Source organism: Nomia melanderi, chromosome 14 (assembly GCF_051020985.1).
Source record: "Nomia melanderi isolate GNS246 chromosome 14, iyNomMela1, whole genome shotgun sequence".
NCBI lineage: Eukaryota > Metazoa > Arthropoda > Insecta > Hymenoptera > Halictidae > Nomia > Nomia melanderi.
Window position 1 is genome coordinate 4,497,676 of NC_135012.1, and position 19,476 is coordinate 4,517,151.

The 19,476-nt window shown below is 41.2% G+C and overlaps 1 protein-coding gene across 2 annotated transcripts in view; it reads left to right on the forward strand.

Moving 5' to 3' along the window:
* The window catches only part of LOC116427025 (prominin-like protein), a 62,733-nt gene that overhangs the window by 25,138 nt on the left and 18,119 nt on the right, over positions 1-19,476 (forward strand). The gene's annotated exons all lie outside the window — the stretch shown is intronic.

Sequence of the window (19,476 nt, forward strand, 5' to 3'; positions counted from 1 at the left end):
TGAAGTATTTGAGAATTTAGATATTTGAACGTTCGAACACTTACGAATTTAAAGATTTGAAAGTCGAAGTGCTTGAGGATTTAAAAATGTTTACATTAAAAAATTTGAATATTTGAAAAGTTAAAGATCTGAAAGTCGAAGTATTTCAGAATTGATAAATTAAAAAATTTGAATATTTGAGAGTTGAAAAATGTAAAGCTTCAGTCCTCAAAAAATCCCGTTGCGAAACCGAGCACTCCGCGAAGGAATTCCGTGCCGCGAGCGTGAGGTATGGAGCGTGTTCGAGTGCAACTGCACCGCATTCCTTTGCACATTACGCCGCGCATTCATTGATCGCGTTTCGCCGAGTGGCAATCGCGGCTCAATTGTTTACATTGTTAGACACAATTCGAAGCCACGTCAAACGAGGTTCGCCCCGTATCGCGAAGTTTATGGAGCGTTATCGAGCACCGATAAATCGTGCATTAAATTAACGTGCGCGCGCTCTCGCGGTCGATGGCTATGCAGAATTAACTCTGGTCTAATTGGAATTGGCGAGCGAGCGTAGGAAGATCCGGCTCCGCAACGCCACTCTCCGGTTTTTCCTCTTTTTTTCCGCTTTCCTGCGATACATCTGGCTCGAGCTCTCGACCGGGGCGCTTTCAAAAATCGATCGCTTCGTTTGCGAGATAAATTAGAACTCGACGCGGCTCTTCTCCTCTAAAGACCACAATTATTCGATGCTTGAAATACTTTTCCAACATTAACCCTCTGCACTCGAAACTTCTTCGCTAGAAATATTCATCGTTCCCTCGCCAAACATTGCGCGTTTTCCAATCAACGTATAGGAAAACCGTTCGTTAATTAAGAAACCTAATCAATTTCCTGAGACTCAGTGTTTCTCGAATTTCAACCTTATATTCAAATCACCAAGTTTCTAAACGATACCGCGTCACTTTAACCAATATTTACTATTCAATTCCTCAAATTCCAACTTCATTGTCAACCGATCAAGTCTTAGCAAAAGAAAAACTTCCTTCCGTTTAACCCTTTTGCATTCGTCCACGCCACAAATCTTTATCCTATCAATATTTCTCAAATTCCAACTTCGTCGTCAAGCAGAACCAAGTCTTTTAACCCTTTGAACTCTGTAGATTCCAATATTGCCCCAGTTATAATATTGAATATTTTAATGAATCAAAGAAACTACCCTAAAATTATTCGATTTTCCACATATCCAAATTTTTTACTGAGAAAGAAAATAAAAGATCGGAGGAATGTTACTAGATACTATAAAAATTAGTTGCAGTTGCTGATAAATTACAAAACCATCTGGTGTGCTAAAGGTTAACACTATTGCACGCGTAATCAGGAATCTTTTCCGGCGTCCATCGCCAAGGTTTTCTCAAGGTTTTCGAAAGATCATCAAACGTCCACTAATCTCAATAGTTCTCAACCCTGTCCCTCCATTTTCACAAAATTCCGATGGCTTCGCGCGCGACACCACTGTGGTGTCACCGGCATCTGTCCGACTGTTTTCGCGTTTGAATTCAACAGATTTTTGCATGAAAATCGCTATCAGCTCGTGAGTAGCAGCTCCAATGTCCGCGCGACGGTTTCACGGGACGTCCCCGCGGTTCGTCGCGCGGGAACCCGATCCCCGAATAAAAATGCGGCGCGCACCTCCCGTAAAAACTAGAACCTGCCCCTCTCGCGGACACGCCACCGAGAAACCGGATTCGCGGCGAGTCACCCCGTATATGGCTGACGCGCAATTATAATCGAGCATCGAGACGCACCAGAGATCGTTGTCTCTGCGCTCGGTTTATCGTGCTGCCCGTCTTTTTCTCCTCTTTCGGCGAGAAACCTTGTCGCGAGCTGCTTATGGCTCGCTTGGAACTATTAAGCCGACGAGAGGGGAGGGGGTAATAGTAATAATCGGCCGGTGTTACGTGAATCGGATGCAAGAAACGGTGGTGTAATACTCGGGAGAAATTGAAGGAGGAGTTATCGGGCGCGAGAAGCATTTTGTTCGAGTTAACCGTTGGACGTTGTTAAGTCCTATGATTGCTTTCACAATTCTCTTTGATAAACCAGATTATCGTGAATAATTTAGTATAAAACGAAAAGAATTTCATGCTTCTGTGTCTACGTTCACATTAACGGTTGAAGATTAACAGTATACAAGTAATATTTCATTTATATGAAAAATAAATGAATATTTAAATTTCTCGAATTACGTCGTAAATTTTCATCTCGAGTCTGACTGGATGTTATAGAAGTGGTTAAAAAGATTCGTTAACGGTGTTATTACGCTAATAGGGATGCACGCGACGGAACTGATAAGTTTTGAAATTGATAACGTTATATGGTTTGTCTCTTATATTTATTATAGTATAATATTATAATATAAACTCATATAATGTCATATTGCCATGTAAGTCTATAGTATCGCGTTCCCATAAGCGAAGTAACTTAAAGTTTCATTATAATTCGAATTTTCAATTACCATTACGTTGATCGTCGTTCAATTACCAGATCGTCGAGTAATCCAAGCGAAATCGTCTGATCGTTTATGCATCATGATACGATCCGCAATCGTCCCTCCCTTAATTTCATTAATCCTCTCAGGATACAATATATCAAGTACACAAGTAATCCAATCAAGTGTCTCGAAGTTTAAGGAAATCGAACCTTTCCCCGAGGACTCGGGGCTCGATCGTACAGCCCAGCGATCACCTAGGGAACGTAATTAAAGGAAGTTCCTCCGGAGTAGCTTCCTTATCAGAAAACGCCGAAGAAAGACAAGAAAGTTCCCTTGTTCCCCGGGAAAACCGCGGAAATTCCGATGCGGCTCCGACTCGGGGTAACGTTTCGAGGAGCGGAAAGTCCGTCAACCTCTAGCCGCCATCGCGACGGCTTCTGAAACGCGGGATTTTTTGTTGAGCGCGGGCCAACTCCCGAATAAGCCCGCCGCGAGGCTCAATTAACGCTGCGCCCAGCAATTAAAGCGACCGACATTCCCCGATCGCGGGGAGTCGCGACGAGACCACCGCGAATAATCGGTTCGTATTGTTTTCTTTCTCTGTTATTGCGCTTTCATTCGGATAGAGGATGATGCAGATCTGTTAATTACGTTGCTTTAGAAAATGTTAGATACTTGAACCAATTGGAATATTGAGTTTATCGATTGGTATCTTGATATTAACGCTACAACGATTTCAAGATTATTTCGTCATTATTAAAATGATAAACGTGGTTTCGCGAGAGAACTTCCTGCATTTCTGCAAGTGTAGCAAAGGAAGCTCTTCGAATCTCAAGGAATCTGTTTTCCTAATTTTTGTAACAAATTGTACGCTTTGTTTTATTGCTCTATAGTTCTAGTGTTAAGGAACATTTGCAATTGAAATGTTTTTGTCCGCTGGTTTTCGATCAGTTTAATTCTCTGATGTTTGCTGTATGATTACACTTGCAATTTGGATTTATTTGGATCGACTTAGATACTAATGAATTTTTCTGCTACATGTATTAATCATTTTCTAACGAAATAGTAATTAAATTACTAACACTGTGTTGGATAGGAATAATACAGGAATTAGTGGAACTGTTTTACTTCGATGTCTCATGTGAAATTACATCACACGAAATTCCATATCGAATCGAATCGAAATTATGAAAAATAGAATGTACTATTAGTAAGAATTTTTCGGAGATGGCGCGCCGTTGGTACGATTATAATGGCGCTCGTGATGAGATGCGTCGCCGTCGCAGTTGCTCGCCACGATTACACTGCGAAATGAACTTTCCACTCGGGACATTGGTCGTTAAAGTAATTAGGGACGCGGGAGAGACATTGTAACCATTTATGCGCGTCGCATGAATGCAGCGATCGCTGGGGCAGACGCAGAAACCTGCTGCTTTCGATCGATACCCGCGCTTGTTCCTCGAATTAAAATTCTGATGAGTCTCTACCTAAGCGAAACGCAGAAATTCCGCGGACGAACCAATTAAAATGTCCAATCAACGGAATCATACTGCCGTTTAATGATCACGCGACGAATGATTCATGAAAATTCCGCCTCACCTCCGCGAACGCTGTCTATTTACGAGGCACGGTTTTCGCCGCTCGGAATTTTCCAACTGGAAGCTAATCTAATGTTCATCGCGGTTTTATCTTCTTCAAATAACTTCTTCGTACGGTTCGACGCATCGCTATTTCTGCGGGCTGCAGCTCGGGATTGCATCGCTGCGGATAGTGGCCACTCGCAACCTCTTCATCCCCTTCTGCATCGTTGAATAATACTTACTCAAACAACTCTGATATTAAACAGTAATCTCTCACTAATAATATCAACCAACTATCACTTAACACATTGCGTACCGGCTGATTTTCAGAAAACTGAACTGTGCGGATGGCGATTTTCACTGACGATGAGATCGACTTATATCACTATACATACAGAAACTCAGATATATCGCTATGTAATATATCTTAAATAGATAATTAATTCGAATTAAATCTAATATTCTCTTAAATACTGTGGTAATTAGCAATGTTACACAGCTAAGTGTCTTTGTATGAAAACGAGATTTCTCGTTACCAGTACGCAATGTGTTAATAATCGTTAACACGTTGACTGCCACGGTGGCCACTGGAGAGCTTCGGAATGAAAACAATTATAATTCATAAGACAACTGACGAATAAAAATATTCAATAACATAAATAACTAAATAATATAGTAACATAAGAATTGTAGTAGTAAATAATTAATAACTATTCCTATTTATCTTTGTTACGAAGCTGTGGTACGTAAAACGCTGATATTTCTCATCAACGTATTAATAAAATCAAACTACTAATTCTGTATTGTACAATCATCAAGAAAAAATGATCCCAACGTGTTCAACGACTGCGTTCTATTCGAAAAAACGTGGAAATACTCAAAATCCGCCGAAGCCGATTGCCTCCTCTAATTTCTCTTGCCACCATCGTTGACCAAAGAACAACTGTTCGAGGGATCATCAAAATATTTCGTACCGAGTAATTATTTATTCAGCTTTCAATCAAGAAAACCAATTAACCCGGCTCATTGTACGAGGAAGAAGACCCCCGAAAGGGGTGTGGAAGAAGCCTTCGTTTTCTCATTAAATTTTTCAGGCAGCGCCGAACGATGAAAGCCGGCCAAGCCAGCTTTTCGTGCTAGCCTGAAACCCGAGACAATGCGTGGCACACTAACAGTCGCATTTCTGGGCCACCGTCGAAGTTGCAGCGCTGCAGGTGCATATAAACTGCATCCACTCCTCTGTCTCCGTTTCACCTCCCGCCTCACCCCCGTTCTTTTTTCGTCGGCCTCTTCCGTCCGCCTCTCGTACACGTAGGCTTTCACCCCCCCCCCTTGCGTCACGGTTTTTCACCCCCTTTCTCGTCTTTGATCCCTCTCATTACGGCTCCTTTTGTGCCTGGCCGGAGAATGCAGTCGCTTCCGCGACAATGGGACCGGCCACTCTGGACCTCGTAAATATTGAAATCGAAAGGAGCTGGGAATCGATTAACGCTGGGGCTACCGAGCGTTTAACACGATTTGGATGTGATTCCTATTAAACATTGTAACGGTAGCATGTTGTTTTCATAGAGCTTTAGGCTGGTGGTTACTTGGATTGTCGGATTATTGGGGATCTGGAGACTTGGGTTTCAGAATTGTTGGATCGTTCGGTTCTTGGGAATCTTTGGATCTTTGGAATCATTCAGTTCTTGGAAATCTTTGGATCTTTTAAATCATTGGATTCTTGGGAATCTTTGGATCTTTGGATCTTTCGATCTTTGGAATCAATGAGTCCTTGGAAATCTTTGGATCTTTGAATCTTTGTAACGATACGTTGACTTTATTTATTAATAAGCAAACTGTAATAAGCTATTTTAAGGGATACGGTGGTTCTATTGTTCACCCCTGACCCAATAATGCATTCCAATATTTCACGTACCGACGAGGGCAAAAATTATTCACCGATCCAACACAGACAGAAAGCACTACTGAGAAACTCAATTAAACTGGAATGATGAATCAATTAATATCTATTTCATTTTCAAATTGAATGGCATTTTTCTGTTATTAATTGCTACTATTTGGAGTAAATCTAACCATAGATTAAACATGCACTTCGTTTCTACATCTAATAATTTCTTAACGAAAAGGTTTTGAGAATAGTCGCAGGACAAGGGGTTGAAGTGCGTGTTTCTCGGAGCATATTTTCGTTGAATCCGCTCTTGCCACCCTCCCTAAATTTCAACCAGAGGAAACACAGCTCGCCGAGTTACAGCGACGCGACGCCGGAGATCGGGAACAATTGCCGTCGTCTGCAGAATTAACGGTGCAAAGAGAGGGGACCTTGAAGTGTCTGGCCACAGTTGCAACGTTCCCGATCGATCCTCGGGTCTCGGGGTCGTTTCAACGGAGAGAATTCCTCCCTCGCGGCCAAGATCCTCGAGTACGCGCGTACAGTCTGTACTTCAAGAACATGCATATCATTTGCAAGAATCTCGATATCCGTACAAAATTTCATCTCAATCGAAAGTGCATCTGAAATTCTAAACACTCCCTTACTCGATATTCCTCTCCAATCTTCTCTATTATCGATTATCGCTCGATTTTCAGTGGTTTTTCTGACTCGACGTACGACACGGGTGCAGTTATCTGCATATTTTCCGAATGCAGCCTCTAAAAACGCTGATATTCAACAATAAACGCAATGATATACTTCCCTGGTGTCCACTATGTCTATTCACATCTTCGATACTTTAATTTTATTCGTTGTTCTTCGCTGCCATCGGAATAACGCAGGAATTAGAAGGCAACGTTTCCCAGAGGACTGATTACAGCGACGGTTTCTCGTTCATCAGGCGTCAAGTTTCGTAGATAACGTCAGTACGTTTTTGTGATACGGACTGTACGCTCTTCTTCCCTACACCCTTGGTATTTTTATTTTACCGGGTCTCTTACGGTTTTTTAATGCGCGACCGCGCGTGCCCGCCGCTTGTTCGCGTCGAGGTCGTTAATTCCTCTCGAGAGAGTGCCGTTAGGATCCTGCAGAAGCCCGCTACACGGACTCTTTCGATTCATCCGCGCGCTCTCGTCGTAGGTGATCTCATCGCTGGTTCGAGCACGGTTTCTGTCGTCTTCTTCTTCTTTTTCCTGCTGGTGTCTCCGTTTTATCCAGTTTCGCGATCGTTGAATTGTCCTCAGGTGTTACGATATGTACGCTGGGATTTATCCCGAGAGCAGACGTCACGTTGCAGCGTAACGGTTCCCAGAAGCGATGAGTCCTACACGGTTTTCCTTTATCGCTGGTTTGTATTTGAGATTAGTGGCCGTTTCGGCGGAAATCATGATAAATCGGGGAGCCCGATTGCGGGATTCTTGGATTCTTTGATTGGATAGAGTTCGTGGATCGTTGGATCGTTGGATTCTTGGGAAGCTTTGGATCTTTGGAGCCATTGGATTTTTGAATCGTTGAATCTTTAAATTCTTAGGAATCTTTGGATCTTTGGATTCTTGAAACTTTTTGGTTCACTGGATTCTTGGGAAGCTTTGGATCTTTGGAACCATTGCATTTTTGAGAATCTTTGTATCTTTGAATCGTTGGATCTTTGAATTCTTGGGAATCATTGGATTCTTGAAAATTTTTAGTTCCTTCAATTCTTGAGAATCTCTGGATTTTTGCAAACCTCCGGATATTCAGATGTCTATATTCTTAAGGACCTTCCGACCTTTAGTCTTCGATTCTTAAACTATTGGATCCCTAGAATAAGACTCTCGAACTCTCAAAAACCCTTAACTTTCTAAACTATCAACTGATCGAACTACCGAATCCCCGGATTCTTCTACCATCACTCCATCAATGCTTCTCTAACACCGCTCATTTCAAAGATAAAACACTCGTACCAAATCCATTATAAATCGTTCAGAAACAAATTCACACAGAATCGAAGTGTAACAGAAGAACCGCGCAAGCGTCGCGATTATCGTTGGAAACAGCCGTATCAAAGCGGCAGAACTCGTCGTATGTTGAATCGTAAGTGCGTGTGGGCCCCTTTGGGGGAACTATGTTTCCGGTGGAACGATATTCACGGTATGGCCTCTCTGCGGTTTCGTTCTACACAGAGAACACTGTGTGCTTGTAGCACTTTCGTCCGGCTTACGCCGCTGCACACACTCTCTCTCCCTCTCTTCCTCATTTTCCTTTTGTCCTCTTTATTCTCCCTCTCTCCCTCTCCCTTTCTCTCTCTAGCGCGCGCTCTCTAGCGCGCTGTGTGTCATCCCCGTTCTCTTATTTGGTGACGTAACGTGCTCCGTGACGGGAATTATTTTCGTCCCTGGAAATTCTGTCCCGCCGCTTTGATTCGCTGTTACTCGGTACCTTTGCCGCATACCAGACCGTCTAACAACGTTATTGGACTCGCGCACCTTTGACTTCCTCTCGCGTTCCTCTGTTCCTGCTTCATTCTTTCGCGACGTGGGCTCATCCAAACATAGTTTCGTGACTGGTCCACGCTTCTTTATTATTCATAACGCGCACGAATAGAGACACCGGGAAATGCGGAAAGTAAAGTCAATTCGTAGGTAATCCAGGAGAATGATTCAAGATCAACAGATCAATCGCATCTCTAGCAAAATTGACGGTGTACAAATGAAATATTCCACTTAGATCTTGTTTCTGATAAACGAACGATTGTGGAAAATGAAATATTAGCTTCTTCAGGTTGGATTAGGCTTTGATACGTGAGAAATTCTGAGTTTTGACAACTGATTTTCACTCCATTGCGTTATATGTGTGTTAGGAGTTTGAATTTTTCGAGATCACACCGTAAGAGAGGTTATTCTTGAATAAATGTACGTAGAGTTTCGAATGAGGAAACGTATAAAGACGTTGACAGAGACAAGACGTTTCTCGAGTGTTCTGCAAACACGGCAAGGCGCGTGGGAAGCGTTAATGACTTTCTAAGCGTTTAAATATTCCCGTACGGAGAACAGAGAGCCTGTCCGGCCGCGTTTACCGGAATGGCCTCGCGGTGATTTTGCCTCGTTCCGAGCGGGAGAAAGCCGATGTCCCATGGAGCCCTCGTTGCGAACCTCTGACTTATAACCGTGTTACGTGTTAGGTACCGTAATATTGCCTGGTGAACCGCTTCCTAATGACCGTCTGCATTTATCCTTCGACGCATATCGTTTCAAGGTGGCGCAACCCTTTGCGAACTATAAGTTTTCAAACATTTAAATTTTCCAATCTTCGAACTTTCAAATTTTTAAGTACTCAAACTTTCAAGAATTCAGGTGTTCAAACATTCAAACTCTCAATACTTCAAAGGTCCAAATTTTCAAATACTCAAATCTCCAAGATTTCAAACGTTCAAATACTCAAACCTTCAAGAGTTCAAATGTGCAGATATTCAAATTTTCAAACTCTCGAATCCCGAGATTTTCGAATATTCATCTTTTCAAGCACTCGAATTCTCGTTTTCCGAAAGTGTTCAATAGCTAGGTTGTTTACCAAAGGGAATCCAACTAAGAGAATGGATTTTTTGAGACGAGAGACCAAGACGAGGGTGTCAACGTTTTCGTTACATGGTCACAGACGCGAAAAAAAGGGTGCACGTGCATCGAGGAAGCCAATAAAGCCCTCGAAAGGACGCGTTACAGCCTGTCGAGCTTAACGCAGACGGTTTCAAGATGCGGTTAGTGGAAAGACAGAAGAAAACCGAAAACAGCGATTAAAAAAAAGTAGAAGAATACTCTTGATATTGTAATGCTTCGTGAAACTTGAAAGAATACTCTCCAAAACAGCTGTTCTCCGACTTAACAACAGAAATTTCATTGTTCTTCGAGCGAGGCTAAAAATACGGAACAAAGTAGGCTAGTAGTCGGATCGAATCTACTATTAGAAACGAAAATGGAGTACTTATCGACGTTCGAGCGTTCTAAGGCACATGGCCATCGAGCTCAAAACGATTGGGCAAGCGGATTCCACCGATGAAGACTGCTGTGCATAGAAACTGTAATGCATCGATTAAATAATACAACGAACGACGATGCAGTCAAACAGATGTCTCACATGATCCCATTGATCGTTGAAATCGAAGCAGAAAATTGATTTTTCGTGAAAACTACGAAGAAAAGAAAACATGAACGTTCGAAAGCTTGGAAATTTGAGAATTTGAGAAGGTCAATCTGAACAGTTGAATATTCAGAAATTCTGAATGGTAGAAAATTGAAATATTTAAATCGATGTACCAACGATTAAATCATTAATTAATCAAGCGCACAAGTGGGCACTTTCAAAATGAAATAAAACGTTCGGAGACTCATTGTCAAGGAAATCTCATAATATATCCTGATTCATGATCCGCAGGTTGAGTTAATAAATCGATACAGTTAGAGGACGAGCACTGTCACGTCCGATCGGAATATTCGATGCGGCAATATTTACCCTGCAGGAGGCTAATGGATTTCTTCATTACGATAATAGCGGGTAGCGTCCACGGGGATCGCCGGAAGGAAGAGGCTTCCTATAATAAAATGAAAAGCGACTTCTCGACTTCAACCAGATTTGAAAAGAAGGCTTCCCTACCGCTTTCTCGATGCTTCTTTTTAGCGACTGCAAAAACTATTACATATTGCGCTGCACGTTCGTGTAAATCCAATTGTTCGCCCTCCTAGTCACTTTAATGTAAAAGATAATATAATACAATATAATATAATATAGTAATTTTAATATAATATATATAATATAATATAATATAGTACTTTTAACATAATACATATTTCTTCAAAACATAAAATTTACAAGTGTGTATCGCATTTGAATTTAACTTTAAACCGCGTTAACTTTATTCGCGACGGAAGTCGCAGTTCCTAAAATGCAATTCCGACAAGCTCTTTGAAAAAAGGTAGCCGCTCGGAAATTTTGGAAGATTCCAAAGTAACGAGGTTCCGAGGTAGCACGTAAAAATGAGGAAACTGCTGAGGGGAGGATCGCGTTTCGCGAGCGCAGCAGTTAATCAACGCGCATCGCAGCGAGCCGGAAATCGGCCGAGCACGGAGGTCGAGGTTTTCTCATGTTACAAAGCCACGGTTACACCGAGCCGCGGTAACTCGTAATGCACGGCAGTCAGGTGCATGTAAACTGCAACCGGTATGGTTTTTCGCCGTGGCGGCGTGCTCCGTATAATTTGTTCGTTACGTCGCTGTTCTTGGCGTTACTCCACCGCGCGAAACAATGCCCGTTCGAACGCGCGCGATCGTCGAGGATGAACGAGCCGATAATTGTCTTGCACGACCGATCGCTCGCGTTATTCTTCGATAATTAACCCTTTGCTCTCGAGAGGTTGTTCTCTCATTGCTGTCGAGTCATTATTTGTAGCTTGAAACGACTTCTATGCCTTATAAGGAGTTTCATTTCAGGTTACTACAACGAGCTAAAGGAAAGATCGGCGTTGCGTTAATTAGCGTCTGATCGATTCCTCGGAGAGTTTGAAAGTGAAGAGAGCATCGTGCGAGAACAATGGAATTTCGAGAACGATGGGATCGACGCTGAAACTATCGCGATTCGGCGTTGAAGATTTAATGTGACGCGGGTGAACGAACTCGAGGGAGAAAAGAACCCCTTGAATAATTAAAAAAGGGCATTACAGTCAGGTGAGCGGTCGGTGCAACGGTGCAACAGAGTCACTGTCGCCCACAGTTTCGATCGATTTCCCGGAGTCATTGACCTCCACCGCGATTATGTTAATGCCTTGGCGTGAGTTTCGTTCGTGGCCGTTGAACGACACCTATGACCACGCGGCTCGCTAATTCCCTGTGCGTCACGTCGCCAAGGGACTTTCATGGAAATCCTCTGTCTCCTGTTTCGGCCGTGGAGAGTGGAACAAGTGGAACAGAAAAACGAACGGCGAAAAGGAGATGTAGCTTCGAAGATTGTATGTTAAATGAAGTTTGGAAATTCGAGTTTGGGAATTGAGTGGAAGTGAATGTTTGGATATTTGGATGATTGGAAGATTGAATGTTTGACAAATTGGATGTTTGAGAGCTTGAATGTTTGAGAAATTCAGTGTTTGAAAGTTTGAGTGATTGAAAGGTTGAATACTTGAGGAATTTGATATTTGAAAATTTCAATAGTTGAGAAATTCAGAGTTTGGACATTCGGTTGAGAGTTGACTACTTGGCAAATTGGATATTTGAAAATTTGAATATTTGAGAAATTCAGAGTTTGGAAATTTAGTTGATTGGAAAGTTGAATACTTGGCAAATTAGATATTTGAAAATTTGAATTATTGAGAAATTCAGAGTTTGGAAATTTGGTTGATTGGAGAGTTGACTACTTGGCCAATTGGATATTTGAAAATTTGAATATTTGAGAAATTCAGAGTTTGGAAATTTGGTTGATTGGAGAGTTGACTACTTGGCCAATTGGATATTTGAAAATTTGAATATTTGAGAGATTCAGAGTTTTGAAATTTGGTTGATTGGAGAGTTGACTACTTGGGAAATTGGATATTTGAAAATTTGGATAATTAGAAAGTCGAATACTAGACAAATTGGATATTTAAACATTTGATTATTTGATGAGTTCAATATTTGAAAATTTGAATGCTTCAAAAGTTGAATATCTGAAAATTTGACTGCTCGAACGTTGGAATATCTAAAAGATTCACAGCCTATCGCCCCAGAAAACCGACGTAAACTGCACCCACGAAATATTTTCCAAACTTAAAACACAGTGCATCAAACGTCCGTCTTTTTTTCGCAATGTTCCGTTTCACGAAGACCACGCTCCGCCCGGTGGTGTGCGTTTCAGGCCACTTTTCCTTCAGGAGATATTTTAGATGCGAAACACGCCGGTTCACGTGCTCCGTTCGCGTTATCACTGTCGCCGTAACTTCCGAGATAATGGATATTTGTGCCGGCAGTGGTTTTACAGCGTCGCCATGTTTCTTTCTCCAGCCCTTTCCTCCGGTTTTTTCCTAGTCTCTCCCCGACGACGAAAATTCTCCGACATTTTTGACAAATTAGAACGCTGTTTCAAGGTACAACCGTTCCCTTCGTGTCTCAATTAAAACCGCTCGCCTTCATTCTTCTCCGCAAAAAAATGCTTTACAATTTTTCCTCCGTAATTTCTCAATTAAAAGCGTTCGCCGGATTCCCTTCGATAAAAGGAAATCTCATCCCCGTTCCGAAAATTCACTGGAGAACACTCCATCGATTTTCAATGAATTCTCATAGCTTCGTTAACATTCCTCATTTCTTCTTTCACGATTACTGAAAGGACACAAATACTTCGTGAAATTCTCGAAGCAGTTAATTAACAGGCAAACTAGAATACAAGTCAATCGAAATCTGAATTTGTATAAAAACCTTAAAAATAAGCCTGACCGTTTGCTCGACGGTTTTAATGTTAAAAAATTCCGTCGTGCCCACGGGGTACCACCGTGAAATACTTCCCTGCGTTCCCCTTATATCAAACAAGCGTATAAAAGCGCTAACGACGATCTTTCTGCTCGCTATTATCGCCGACTATCGCTAACTAGCTCTGCCCCTCGGTTCGTGGAACTTGATTGACAGTGGCCTCCGATTTTGATTGGCTCGTCCATCGTGGCTCCTCGTTTTCGTTCGATTCTGGGACGATCGGTCTATCCTTTCGGCTTCTTTGGCTCCTTTACCCTTCGAATTGTACGGAAATATTCACGAGGCATCGTCGGAAGGAACTCTTCTAACAGAGTATCGAAGAAATTCGAATGTTCCCGAGGCCGGGAGCGCGGCGTTCCCTTTCGCGCGTCGAATGAATTTTTTAGGTCAGAAGAAAAGCGGAGAACGTTCGGCGGGGAAATGTTTTCGCGCGACCGATTAAATATTTCAACTGAACCCGGTGGCGCGGATTGAAATTATCTGCTCGTCGGATGAAAAGGCAGATTATCCACTCGAGTCACGAGCTGCCTCGATTCTCCGGCTCTCTCGGCCGTGAAACGTTCCTCTTGCGCGAAAAATCCCTCATTTTTTCCGAATTTGCATATCCGCTCGTGGAAACGGTCCGCCGCGCCGACGAAACAATTATCCGCCGTGCGGACAATAAGCCGGCCCGTGAAACTTGGAACGAAGACGCTTTTCAAACACCTAACTTCGGTTTAATCGTACCTGGAACATTTAATTACTCGGCTTCAAGCTGTCGGGGATTCAGTGAATGTTAACGAGCTTGTTATTTCGTTCGAGACTCACGTAAATAGTTTCAATTGTGGGTACCGAATGTCTGAAGGAACTGTGAAACATATTACAATTTCTGTAGACTGTATGTTAACTTTGCACTCCAATAGCGTTTTGTTGGGAATAACCAGTTTTCCAATGAGAGACATTTTCTAAATGTCTTAAATACTAGATTAGAGAACGAAACTATTTTATCTCAATGTTTGAATTATTTGCCCTTTGCACTCCGAAGTTGCTCAGTAGAAATATTTAGACATTTTCCGATGAAATATAGACGACATTGTTTGAAACTAATTTAACGATAATTCACAGATAAATTAAGCAACAAAGCTATTTTATTTATATATTTCATATTGCAAAATATAATTTTAATCTAAAATACTGAATATTCAACTACATCTTCATTCTTTTACGAGACAAAGACGATATTCCTTGAAACTAACTCGAAAAGAAATCACAATTACACTGAGGAACAAAGCTGTTTTATTCCAATATTTCACGTATCAAGGCATTATACAGAATTCAGCATTAAATATCAGATTTTATGGTTTTACTGCAAATTAAGTGGTGATTGAGAATCACCTTCCGAGGACCTTTTGTACTGAAAATCTTTAGGAAGCGAAATTTTAAATCAAATTCTTCATGCTAGAAGAAGATCAATGATCTCTTGTCATCTGACCAAACCAATCATTTCTTCACAATTTCGCATCCTAAATATGAAACCTTCGTGTCGCCAAAATGACAACATTCATCCTGAAAGGGTTAACCCTTAAAATGCCGAGTGCGATCCTATAGGGAGCCCAGAAACTATTTTTCCTTAATAATTTTGTAAGTCATTTTTTGTAATTTTATATTTTCTTTCTCTTTTTCCATTATCAAGTATTGTGGATGATTTGTCTATTCTAAAAGCGAGAAAAAAGAGAAACTACATAAAATATGAAAAATTACAAAAAATGACTTACAAAATTATTAACCCCTTGTCCTACAACAACGAGTAAGACTCGTGGTGAAGATTTTCAACATGATTCAACAAATATATATATATATATATTACTCAGTTCATTCGAATTCATAGTAAATATTATTCCTCTGTAATCAACTATTATACTTAAAAGGAAATATAGATATAACATATGCTTAGAATTTTTCTCTTGTTCCAATAAATTATGAATAACAAAGTAGTCTGTTGGATCACAGTTCAGAAAGAAATCATAGGGCAAGGGGTTAAGGAAAAATACTTTCTGGACTCCCCATAGGACCTCACTCAGGATTTTAACACTTTAACTGCCATGTCGTCCGAATTCGGGTGACAGCATTTTCTCCATCAACTTGAAAATGAATTTTCTCGGTGACGTACCGAACGAACTGAATTTTGTTAGATGTATTAAATATACAAAGAACAGTAGGGCAATCGTTGCGAAGAATTTTGACCGTTTAGTTTCTGTTTCATTATGAAAATTATTTTGATTGTGTGGAAATATTGGCGAATGTTTATTTGGCAGTCAACGTGTTAAGGGATAAACAAGTGATTCACGCGTTCCCGGACTGCCCGTCCGCGTTGCACGCGACTGCAACCTTATTGCAGCACGGGAACTCGAAACGACAGATACAGTTAGAGGCCTCGACGCGACGCTGTCCCGTCACGAACATTGAACTCCTTGTCCAGCGCAGCTTTTGCGGGGACCTGTACGACCGCAATAAATCCGTCGATGCACGTGGATTCGAGGCGATCCCTCCCCCGGTGCGCGCTCGATGCACCGGCCCCGGTGCAGCGGTGCACCAGAAACGAAAGTTCGCGATGCGCGCCGCGAGACGGGAACTAGTTTCCCTCCCCTTTTGCATATGGATCGCCTCGGTTCCCTTAAATCTCGATGATCGATCGAATTCTCTTTTACATCCGGCTGCGAGAGGAATACGAAGCGACTCCCCTATCTGGGAATAAAGTGGAGGAAAGTAGAAAATGGAGGAATTACAGAGAGTAAAGTAGAACATAGAAAGTGGGAGTAGCAAAGGGAAGAATAGAAAGAAGAATAAGAACAATGGTAAAAATGAACAATAGAGAAATAGAAGCCGCGGAGAGCAAAGAGAACGATGGAAATTGGAATCTAGAACAAAGGCGGGAATGGAAAACAGGGGAATCGAGTAACTGAAGTCTAGAATAACAAAAAGAATATTCTGATATTCAATATAATGTCACAATTCACCGTGGCGTTCCTAGAAATGATCATTCCATTTCTTTCGGCCATGTTTACCAAACTCCAACGCGTAACGAGTTCTCATCGAGGAAGCTGTACTAAGGGATTCCGTAGAGAATGAACTCTGCGCCGCGCGGTTCACCGGGAAACAATAATCTCCCGCGATTGCGCGTTCCGTCACGTGATTCCGCGGGTCCGGGGAATAGGTTCCGAAGGACTCGCGCGCGCGAACGCACGTAAGGAAACCGTTGCGTAGCGCCGCGTCGGAAAATCAATGCAGCCGGGTCCAGGGGTCTTAATCCGACGCGACCGGTCATCGACGTTTGATCCATTTTTCCCCAGGACCAACTAGGAAATAAATTTCCCTCCCCAACTGGTACGTCCCCGTTACGTTCACCCTTCGACCTGGCAACCGACCCTTCCTCCTCCTGACCTACGCTCCACATTCGACCGTGTCCTCGTTTCCCCCCGTTGTTCTCGCCCCAAAAACCGGTTCGTCGGGGCTGCGGACGGAAAATCTGCGCTAAACGTACTATTGGAAGATCACTTGACGCGCGGCACGTTGCACATTGCGGCTGCCTGTGGAGAAAACCCTGAAATTCGACTATTCTCACGATGAAAATTGAAGGTTACGTTGCTAAGTAATGCAACAATAGTTTTCATTCGAGGAATTAGCGAATGACCAGTGTTTAGCACGCTGGAAGATTGCCCTATAGACATTCGGGGCTTACCACGTGTTTATATTGTTACCTTATTCATTGTTAACTCGTTGAACGCATAATTTCATAAGGCAAGATACACTAAATGGGAAAAATGTAATATTAACCCTTTGCGGACGGATGTCGGCATTTCGGTAAGATGAAATGTTCGTATTTGGAAGACTAAGTCGCGAACAAATGATGTTATTAGTCGATCAGCAAGAGATCAAAACGTAGTTACCTTTTTTTCTATTAATTAAGCAATTGATATGTAATTTAGCTTCATATGTTGAAGGCTCTGTATGTTTCGAAGAATCTTCGTCTGCAAAGGGTTAAATCGAATGGGTTTGATTGAATTGCATTGTTATTGCACGTTGGTCTGAATTGCCGCATTAGGTAGCGTTATTTATAATATAGAATACAATATAGAAATGTTTTCAAATAATTGTTTAATCGAGTGAATTGTGCATTCAACGTGTTAAATGTATTTACACAGATTTTTAACGATGGAGAATATTCTCCGATGTAAATCTGATCCCACGGAATTTTGTGCAAATTCCGTTTCTCTGTGTAACGTTTGGATCGAAACGCGAGGTATCCATTGTTGTTTAACCAGTTAACTGTGTTTGACGAGTATACACGTCATCGTAAAGCTTGACACGATACTAATTCATTTAGCGATGAATTCTTTATTTTTTCACATAAACATGTAATTTTTCTTTGTTTCGATCTTTCATTAAAATATACTCTACGTGCATTCGTCCTGCGTTCGATGAGTACACACTCCATTTTTTGATTTTATTGCGCGCCAAACGAGAGCTTTTCCCAACTAAATTCCACAGTTAACTGGTTAAGGAACTTCATAATATCCCTATAATGTTAAGGAAAATGTAACCGCCATATGCTTAGTTCTATACCTTACAACTTTTGTCCGAAGCATCTTCCTCTTGTAATTGTTTGAAAATGCGTGGAACAGAGAAATGCGAACTCGTTCTACGATAAAGGCAAAAGAGTTAAACGGCGAGAGTTTTCATAATGGGAACAGAGACAAAAGGAAAGGCAACTTGGCACAGATTTTGGAGGACGACGTTTCGAAACGGATCCTTAGGACGCCAGCTGTTGGCTTTTACTTGTTTTCATAATAAAGCGTTAGGCAATCATATAGATTGTTGCTCACGCTGTAATTGCCAAGTATCGTTCGTGACGCGCGCCGTTGGCTCCGAAATGTTGAATTCTTCGAATAATTCGATCCTTGCGAAGCTAAATCATCGGATTATCTTCGATACACTGCAAAGGAAAAGTACTGTGCACTGGTCTATTATCATTCAAATGATTGAAGCTTGATTGTCGTTCGCTTTCGAAGGGTTAACAGCTTCAGAAAACCGTTGGAAAAGCATTAACCCTCTCGGCCACTAATGATTTTTCCTGAGTCCACTTGAATATACGTCTTTAGTTTTATTCTGTGATACAATTTGATAAGAGAGGTCGATACCATTGTCAAATAGAATCTATGGTTGTGATAATATGAGGACGTTTACAATCAAATTTATCGAATTTAGATACACCAAACATTTAGTATATCATGACCGAAAGGATTAACCCTTTCTCAAAAGTTTTTCACTTGAAATATTCAATACCTTCCAATCGGATGTAGACAAGATCCTTTAAAGTTAATTTATCAAGAAATCACACATAAATTAGGGAACTATTTTCTTTCAATAATATATACTATTGGTATACAAAAGTTAACCCTTTGAACTCCAAAAATTTGTCACTAGAAATATTCATAAAATATAATTTTATGAGATATAGATTTTACATGATCTCATTACAAATGTATATGAGATATACATTTTTTTCAACTAACTTAACGAGGAATCTATTCACAAAATAAGGGTAACAATGGTATTTTATTTCCACATTTCTCGTATCGACAGATTACTCAAGACTTAACCCTTAGCACTCCAGATGGTTTCATAACGTGTCAGCAATTCCTACCAATTTTCATGGTAGTCCTACTGAAAATTAGCAATGTTATAACATTTCTTAGACCTTTAATTCCCTTCTCAGTACAAACTTTGTATATCTGGAAGATCTAATAATCTTAAGATAGTTTTCTTAAAATTCATTAAAATACTTAATATTAGAATTGGTGCAATATTGGAGCCTACAGAGTTCAAAGGGTTAATTTTAAATACGAAATTTTACAATTTTGATGCACCAATCAGGTGACTGAGAGGCACCTTTGGAGTGCGAAGGGTTAATAGTAAATACAAAAGTTTATAATTTCACTGTATCGAATCATCTGGCGACTGGGAGTCGCCTCTCGAGTGCAAAGGGTTAAACCTTTATCG